Source organism: Lytechinus pictus, chromosome 8, assembly GCF_037042905.1.
Source record: "Lytechinus pictus isolate F3 Inbred chromosome 8, Lp3.0, whole genome shotgun sequence".
Lineage (NCBI taxonomy): Eukaryota > Metazoa > Echinodermata > Echinoidea > Temnopleuroida > Toxopneustidae > Lytechinus > Lytechinus pictus.
This window is the reverse complement of record NC_087252.1, coordinates 5486966-5496836: the sequence shown is the minus strand read 5'-3', so window position 1 is coordinate 5496836 and position 9871 is coordinate 5486966. Positions and strand designations below refer to the sequence as shown.

At 38.0% G+C, this 9871-nt stretch overlaps 1 long non-coding RNA gene across 1 annotated transcript; it reads right to left on the bottom strand.

Annotated features, from left to right (window-relative positions):
• Positions 1 to 833: 833 nt before the first annotated feature.
• On the bottom strand, positions 834 to 9520 carry LOC135155038 (uncharacterized). The gene is made up of 5 exons (XR_010294374.1): positions 9435 to 9520; positions 4470 to 4572; positions 3603 to 3735; positions 2485 to 2591; positions 834 to 1981 (listed from the first exon to the last, which is right to left on the bottom strand). It is a non-coding gene; the product is annotated as an uncharacterized LOC135155038 (long non-coding RNA).
• Positions 9521 to 9871: the final 351 nt, after the last annotated feature.

The window sequence follows — 9871 nt, the reverse complement described above, 5'->3', positions numbered from 1 at the left end:
TTCAAAAAGGTTCTTTTTTGTTGTTGTTGCTTTCTTGGCAATGTTAAAAATATTTCCAAAATATCCAAATTAGCAATTTCATAAAACATAGATCCATAGTGTTGAAGGTGTGGCAATTATATGGATGGGGGGGGGGGGGGCGAACAAGACTTGATGTTTTTCTTGGTATTATTTTATGTAACAATCAAGAATATTTTCCTTTATGGGCCAAGAGGGATGGTGCAATTGTATTTTTATAGTCGGACGCCAACCTAAGGGTTAAATCATTTTATTTCTACTGTCAATTAAAATATCAGTCACACAAATCAGACATCTCTTTCTTAATAATTATCCTTTCTTTCTTTTTCTTCCTCTTCTCTCTCCCTTTCTCCTTTTTAAACAATTTAATTCTGAATTATATATTTAAAATAATTTAATTTGCAATTGAGAATGGGGAACACTTATCACTTATTAAGAACAGTTTTCTTCTCTCAATTAAATTACGGTCACACAACTCGGATGTCTCTTTCTTAATACTTTCTTTTTTCTATCTTTTCTCTCGCAATTTATCCTCTTTTAAACAATTTATTTCTCATAGAATTATACATTTAAAACAATTTTATTTGCAAGCGAGAATAGGGAAAAACTTATCACTTATTAAGAACAGTTTTCTTTTTTCAATTAAATTACAGTCACGCAACTCAGACGTCTCTTTCTTAATACTTTCTTTCTTTTTCTATCTCTTCTCTCGCAATTTATCCTCTTTTAAACAATTCATTTCTCATTGAATTATACATATCAAATAATTTTATTTGCAATCACTTATTAACAGTCAGAGTGACAGTCAAAAGAACTTGTTATGAACCATTATAATACTTTTAATTTAATTGAAAATAATTTTTATCAAGTCATATTTTAATTTCAATGCTAACAGTATCCCATACCCTTATATGCGTATTGAAAGATGTGATTGAATGTTGACAAGGTCCCTTTTCTTTTAAATCAACATAACAGTACCCTTGGAAAATGTTTTGCAGATGGCGTAAGATTGGAACTATGGCTAATGACACCAGTGTGAGATCCACAAACAATGCTGACAGATCATATAACAGACTTGCAATATGAACATGTATAAATAAACTTTAAAACTGTTCTTGCACAGGGATTCCCATCAAGAGTTCAGAACCTAAATTTTTATGTTGCATTGCAAGGCATTTGTTCAAATTCTACCGCAGTATTGAATGAATAACATTATCTTCTATCTACTGAGATGAGAATAAAGTTCAAGTTTAACTTTCTCAATCCTGAAGAATGTAGTCTTTGTCACTTTTTGTTCAAAATTATGAGGCAATGACATCAACAACTTATGCCTAGGTCACATTCGCCGGTGGCATTATGGCGAGTCGAAATCAACCATTTTACTCATCCTTGTACCAGCTTCATGTAGGTGGTTCGTATAGTAATACATAAAACGACTGATTTTGACTTGCCGTAAGGCCACCAAATGTGACCAAGGTATAACTCATTTTCATATTACTTGCTAAAATATATGCTTTTGGAAATTTCCAAAGTTCAAGGTGATTTACTTCATTTTCTAAAAACAATATTCAACAGGTTTCCAGTTTTAAAAAAATGGAGAGGAAGTTGCATTGTTCAATGTTACTACTGATTTCCATTAACAAACTGCTGCAAACAATTGTGGATAATTACAAAAATCAACATGGATGATTTTAAATGTTTGCAGCATAGCTTGCTGCATTCTGAGCGTCTCCTGCTGAACTTGCTGCAGATCCATGCTCCTGGTACTTGGTGTGCTGGTCATAACAGGAAGAGCACCTTCTCTTCTCTTATGCTGGGTGTCATCTTGGTGTCCTAAAAATCAACTAGACCCCATCTACCCTGGATGTCAATGGTGCCCCGGGAACAGCTTGAGGTTCCGCCTCAACCTCCTTTTCCTCCTCTGGCTTCCCCATGTCCAGAAGCAGGCTGCCTTATGTGAAAGCTGCACATCAAGAAAATAATTTTTGACTTAACTTTAATTACATCTTCAAACCATTCCGCATTGATTTTTTTTTTATTGACTTACTATGATTCAACATTTTTATTTCATTTTGGAAATCTTAAATCATTTACCAACTCTGAACGAAAATCCCTCAATCTGGCAATAGTAGTTGAAGCTACTTACTATTCCTTGCAGAAATTTTCATGAGGAAAGAAGAACTATCCCCGTTAAAATTCAGATTTAATTAATTCAAAATGAATGATAGGAATTCTATGGGTTAGGGATAATTATTCTAGCTTTTAAAAAATCTGAATTTTTCATTGTAAACCAGTTTACCTATTTCTATAGGGAGAACCATCTTGTACAAATTTCAATCGAAATTATGCTCCTTTCTCGAGAAAATGAATGAAAGAATATAGCAAAATTAATACAATGATCCTTAGGTATATATATTTTCAACTTTGTTATGCCTTTGTGTGATAAATCTTTTATGTAAAACTAACCAGTTGCTCAGATGCCCCAGTCTCTGTCTCCTGGCCATGGACCCAATGCTTGGCCTTGTCCCTCATGGCTGCCAGCACAATCTCCATATTTGGCTTCACTTTACCACCTAAATATTTAACAAAGTGCAGTAATGCCACAATTATAAATGTTCTCCATGCAAACAGGGATCACAGCAGAAGGATCTTAAAAAAAAACTATGAAGGGTGATTTTGACTCGCCTCACCCCAGGCGCAGATCCAGGAATTTCCAAAAGGAGGGGCACTTTTGTCCAGAAAATGTTGACAACCCCCCAAAAAATGGTCATCACTTGCATATAACACAGTACTTTCAACAATTTTTTTGGGGGTGTACCCCCCCCCCCAGATCTGTGCCTACCCCCCCCCCCCACAAACACAGGGGATCTAGGCCAAAGAAGAATCTGTCAATAACAAATTTTGAAGTCACTACACACAGAACTGTTCAGTTATGAAGTTTTCCACAAATGCAACAATTTAATTACTGAATGACTGAAATAGACAAAGAATAATACTTGTTTTTTAATTAGTATTTAGCCGTGACACCAATCCATCCTTAACCCGTCGAGGATCATGGGGGTACATTTGTAAGTTTCGAAATTTATGCATCCGCCATTGCAACATCAAAAGATAAAAATATTAAACACACAAATTTGCCAACGATCTCTGGTGAATTTTTACATTTGACCTAACCTGATCATTGTCACTCCCAAATATATATTTGCCAAGTTGAAGTTGAACCATCAAAGGGTTCTTTATTTATCACAGGAACGATGTATATTCAGGTGAACAAGGCATGCCACCTTTGACCTTGATACCCTCAAAATAATTAAAGTATAATCAATCCTACATGCATTCTTGGACAAAGTTTGAAATCAAACAGTTCTTTACTTATCAGAATAATTTAAGAAAGACAGGATGGCCAGACAACCCCAAAACCTGTCCTCGGACCCACCTCCGATGGGTGGATGTAAAAAAATTCTAGATATTTTGGATTAGTTGCATGACAATTGCAACAAAATAAAATTTAAGAGATAGTGATCTTTAATTCTTCTTGATGCATATAAAATATATTCTTAACTCTTATAAATAAAAATACATACCAGTCTTTGTCTGATTCCTAGCATAATCATTCACTCTTTTGTTAGATCACTCCAAGACCGCCTCAGGTTTGAGGCAGTCCGACCTGGGCAGCCAATAGCATCTCCACACAGGCTCTGTCTGGTTTCTGCAAACCTTTATTTAAAATGCAAACACAAACAAATCATAAAATAGGTATATGCTATATATTAATTGAAAAGACACTCTGCACTTTGTCAAGAATGTCTAAATTTATTTGACAAAAATCTCATTTCATGGCATATAATTAATATTATTTATCTACTTTGTAAGTTATCAAAATTTAAAATTGCAATCTATTAATGTAACTAGAGTTCAAATCAGGAATTTATAAGAAAGATGTGTTGTACTCTTTCAGTGTAAGAAAATAAGATTTCATCATTTCCAATGGACATATCAAAGAAAAAAAAATCAAAATCAATAATAATTTTCAAAGAATTGCAAGAGGTAATTAAATGAACTTAACTATTATTGATTCAGGTCTACACAATCACTAGCATAGCCAGGTGAGATTAGGTATATTTTCTAATTTATTTTTTTTTTGGGGGGGGGGGAGGGGGGTTGTATAAATTTAATAATCAACATGAGGATTCTTACTCATTTCAAATATGCCTGAAACAAATTTTTTTCTTTCTATTCAAGAAGACGAAACCTTTTTTAAAAATTGTATTTTATAACTACTTTATGTTCGACATTATCAGGCAGTAATGACTTCTTCTTCATGAATATTCTTTTCACTTTGAGAAACTTTGCATCAAGATTACCAACATAAAATATAAGCCTGTCTATAAATACTTAAAATGGTAGCAATTAGAATTTAGGCTAATTTGAAATTAAGCTGTATATCTTACCCTTTTACATGGTGATTGCTAACCAACAGCCTTGTGTGGTTTCTTCTCAAAAAGTCACACATGCACTTGAGTTGCTCCAGTGTATATACCTCAACTATTTAAGCTGTTAGATATTGAATGAGAAAATAAATAATCCTATTAGAGAGTCACAAATTAAGACTAGATAAAGTCACACAAATATTTGCATTGAGATTACTTTCAGTATAAATTATCAAATGAATATATACTAATATGTTTGTGCCGGTGAATTAAACCATTACTAGGATAGGACATTTTGATGGTTGATTCCAATTGTTGGACTTATTACAGTGATTCAAACTTAACAGAAAAAAATTAGCTCAGTACAAACTGGAAAAAAATATTTGGATTGATCATTGAAATTCCCTTTCAGATGATAAATAACCTAAAGGGATTTGTTCATTTCTTCAACATAATTTAGATATGCAAATTTATATGAACTTAGAATATCCAAATTCCAAAACTGCAATTTTTTAATCATTTTTTATTTTCTATCTTACACAAATAATCAATGATGTTATATGCAATTGAGACCAAAATCAAAATTCTAGCCCCTTAAAAAACATAGTAATGCATGTTAAATACTAACAATACAACAATCCCATAGTCTCCATTCAGCCCCAAAATAACATTATATATATGATTTGTTTCTCTGCAAGAATTTTTTTATGAAGGATTTTCAAGATTTTACTTTAGTGGTCATCAGATCATTAATTTCAATTAATTCAATTAATTGAAATAAATTGCAGAGTGTTGGATTATAACAAGCTTTAAATTGAGACCAATTTTTAATCTCTAGCCACTGTATAGATTCACGTTCACTGGCGTACATTTTTTTTTTTTTTTTTTTTTTGTATTTAAAAAAAATGTAAATTTTTTGGATTGCTCAGTTTTTATTAAAAAGATTTGCCCCCTACGCCATTGTCAGTGTCAGGCCCCCTCAAAATTTTTGGCACATTACGCTAAGTACTGTTCATGATCATGATGTCGCAATTTCATGTGGGGTCACCTATAGCAGATCCAGGGAAAGGGGGTCAATTGGTACGACTGCCTCCCCCCCCCTATTTTATTTCAAATTTTTAAGGGAGAAATTAAAGCCACCATTCAGAGTTGTCAAAATTTTTGGATCGCAGCACTGCACTGTAGGCCCTAGTGCCAATTCGCGCCCTGTAGTACTGTACTAAGTAAAGACACAGGCTCTAGATCTGCACCTGGTACAAGAGAGTCTATGGCTATGCGCCAACCATTAATCTAGCTCTAGCTCTACAGCTACGCACCTTTTTTAAGGGCCTACGTAATACTAATAATAGAACATGTACCTCACTCAGCCTCAGGGGATTCACGGTGGAGACCTCAAACTGACTGACTGAAGTCTCAACTTCTTCAGAAAAAGTTAACTTAGATCAAGAATGTTGATTCTATGCCTAAAGTTAGATCTGAAAATTCGATCTAACTGTTGTTGTAGGTCTAGAATCTAACCAACTTCAATTCAACTTGTCTGACTTGGTAACGACCGACAGTGACGGTGGTCCAAAGTTTGCAACTTTGGCTTTGCATTCAATTCAATTCTAACATGAAAAATTGATTTGAACAACATGAAATTTTTATTTACTCCTAGTGAACACTGTTTCAAAGAGTTTCACATCTGCAACGAGCAACCAAAAAAACACATCAGATCACCTCCCGGTTGGAGTGACCTACTTTCACACTTGCAGCGACCCCAGCTTAGTAACCCCTCGACATGAGCCCAGTGAAATGCCCTATGGCAAGAAACTGTCGAAACTCAGAGTACATTGGGATAAATTAGATTCTACGAGTACCGAAAGACTTTACACACAACCTCTGGAGGCTCAGTGTAGGAAAATCTGGGCGCAACACAAAGACAAAGCCAGAATTCTACAGCCAGATACTGCAGAACGGCTCCTTGATACAATCTGTAGTGTCATGGTACAGACGTCTACTTCAAACCTACCTCACTCCCTCTCTAGTACTCCAAGGAACAGGAAACCAGAATGGAACAAAGATGTTGACAAGTCGTATGTAAAAATGAAGGTCAAATGGAAGAGTTGGAAAGATCAGGGTCGCCCTCGGAGTAAGGAAAATACGGCTTGGATTTCCTACAAAAAATCAAAGAATATGTTCAGACGGTCACTCCGGCAAAGCAGGCAACAAAGTCGTAACGAGATTATAAAAGAAGTGGAATCTTCAAAGGATGACAACCCCCTTCTCTTCAGCAAACTTGTTAAGCAGCACAGATCCCCCAGCAACATCAGGACAGAAACAGACTCTCTTATTGTCTCCGATAAGAAGCATACAGGACAACAACTCCTTGAAGGATGGGAGCAATACTTCCGTGCTCTTTCCAACCCTGATCCCTGCCCTCCCTGCCAGGTGGATGAGGAAGTAACTCAGGCAGAAGTTTTACTCGAAGGAACTCAACTGCATGTCACATCTTCGCAGCTGAACATCGCCATTGCCCAGCTAAAATCCGGCAAAGCAGGAGGCATAGACCAGATCTCCCCTGAACATGTAAAGTTTTCCGGACCAATCACTCGTCTTGTTCTTGTGCAGATTTACAACTCAATCCTATTCCACTGTCACATACCGTCCAACTTCAAGACCAGCTTAATCCTTCCAATTCATAAAGGAAAGGGGAAATCTCCCACTGATCCTTCGAACTACAGGGGTATATCTCTCACTACTGTGTTCTGCAAGATCTTAGAACTCCTCATTAAGCCAGAATTAGAAGAGGCTCTTCATAAGTCAAACATACCTCATGAGCTTCAAAGTGGATTCCAGGAAGGTCACTCATGTCTACTGGTAGCGGCTACATTGAATCTCATCATCGAAAGCAACAAGAAGCAAACATTCATTGCATATCTGGACGCCGCCAAAGCTTTCGATACAGTTTGGCACAATGGTCTTCTCCTCAAGCTATACAAGGCTGGTGTTCGGGGCAATCTCTGGCTTGTTATAAGGAGATTGTATGAAGATCTTAGCTCTGCTGTGTGGTGGAAAGGCAGAATAAGTGAAAGCTTTCCTGTGAAGCAAGGTGTAAGACAAGGAGGAATTCTTTCCCCCCTACTCTATTTGGCCTTCATCGATGGTCTGATCAACAGCCTCCAGTCGTCGGGCCTCGGAGCTTTCACCCAGTCCATATACACAGGCATTCTTGTACTCGCAGATGACGTTGCACTAGTGGCTACCTCCGCAAAAGAACTGAACAGTATGCTTCAACTTGTCTTCGACTATTCCTGCAGGTGGCGCTATACCATCAATCCATCTAAGAGTGCCGTCATCATCACTGGATCTGGTCCCCAGACCTCAGAGGCATGGCAATTTGGTTCTTGTACCATACCTCTCGTAGACAAGCACCCTCATCTGGGTATCACCCGTTCCTCACACAAACTTGATGCTACTTCCAAGATGATATCTACCGGCAACAAGACTCTCTATGCTCTTACTGGTGTGGGAGCATTCCGTATGGGACTCACCCCCGCAGTCATGGCATCACTCTGGGAGAGATATTGCATACCTAGGATGCTGTATGGTTCAGAGGTCATCCACTTGACGAAGGCAGCCCTAGATCGCCTAGATAGGGCCCAAAAATCCCTATTTAAAACCCTACTAGGTCTTCCTCGCTCTACTGCCAATGAATCAGTCCATATCCTCACTGGCCTCCCGGCGGTATCTGATATCGTAGCCATCCAACGCCTCAGACTTCTGGGGAAGCTGGTGAACCTTGACCCCTGCAGGCTAGAGTATCGTCTTCTTCTTCATGTTATGTGCCAGCACCCCAGCTCCAAGACTGTCCAAATGTTCCAATCCCTCATCAACAAGTACGACCTACCCTCCTTCAATGATCTTCTCAACTCCCCTATACAGTACAAACAATGGAAGAGACTCATCTCTACAGCCGTTCTTGACTACAGGGAGGAAGAAACCCAAGCGGCTCTAGCAGCCAAATCCTCACTTCAGCTGCTTAGTCACCTAGACTGCGCCCAGAGGACAACTCTGCTCCCGTCAAAGCTAAACTCTCATAGTCATCGCCAAGCCTTATCCCTGAAGAGTCAACTTCTTTGTGGTGTCTATGCTACCAACACACGTCTCACCAAGATTGGAAGGCGTCATGATAGCACATGCTATTGCAATATCAAGGATGAGACTGTAACCCACCTTATAGGAGAATGCACCCTCTATACGGATGAAAGGAAAAGGTTCCTCACCAACCTTCCTCCCTACCTCCAACATGATCTTGCCATAACTCCTGTGTCACAAGTCGCAGCAGCTGTTACGAATGTTGTACTTCTTGGATTGGACACTAATGGAACTAGTATATCTGCTGCCTCAGCCCCCCAACTTCATTACTACTCTCTTCATTTCTTGCATGAGCTTCATGTTAAACGTTCTCTGTTGGTGAACAACAACTAGACAGTCTGGTGATACACTTTATTCCAATCTCCTCCTGAGCCTTGCTCTTTTGTTTCTATATGTATTTATCAAACCACTTTTTCTGCGTATCCACTGGATCTCGCAGTTCTCCAGGACTGGAGGAAATCAACAGAAGAAGAAGAAGAAGAAGATACTAATCATAATGTAGAATGTGTGATCATAGCAAGAGAAATACAATAAATCGATAAATAAGCTTTCCAAACGTGTCGATGCCGTTGGTGGTTTCAGCTGTTGGCGCACCAAGTGCGACCAGCGCGGTCACATCACCATGCCGAAGCTCCGGCGGCAATAGACATGGCCGAGACGCAGACCCCGCAGGCGCTTGCGACACAAAAATGGAACGATTCAAACGTGTTAAAAAATCGTGAATCTCACTTTCACGGTGCGAGCACGGATTCAAAACAATACACAGATATTTTTGCAACTAATTAATCGACCTATAATGATAAAAATAGCAAATATCAACACATTTCATTTAAAAAATATCAAGCTTACCGTTCTATGGAGTCTCCATGATTTTTTCAGCAGCCGCAGATACCGATCGCGATATCGGCTGATATCGGCGTTCATCCTCGTTCAAGTTTATTCAGTCTTAAAAAACTCTGGCAACTTAAAAAACTCTGGCAAAAGTTTGCCAGAGTTTTTTTGCCATGAAATTTTGACCGAATTTGAAACTCTGGCAAAAAACTAAGGTTTTTGCCATATAAAAACTATGGCAAAAATAAGTCTGGCAAAAGTTTTATGCAACGGGGCCCTTACGTCATCATTTATTCCACTTATATCTAAACCAACTCGTATTTCGAAACACTCCTCCACTCTAATAGACAACATATTTACCAATATGCATCCTTTTCCACACGCTGGAGTGGTCATCTCTGATATCACGGATCACTTCCCAATATTTGCAAATTTCCAAATTTTACAGCAGACTC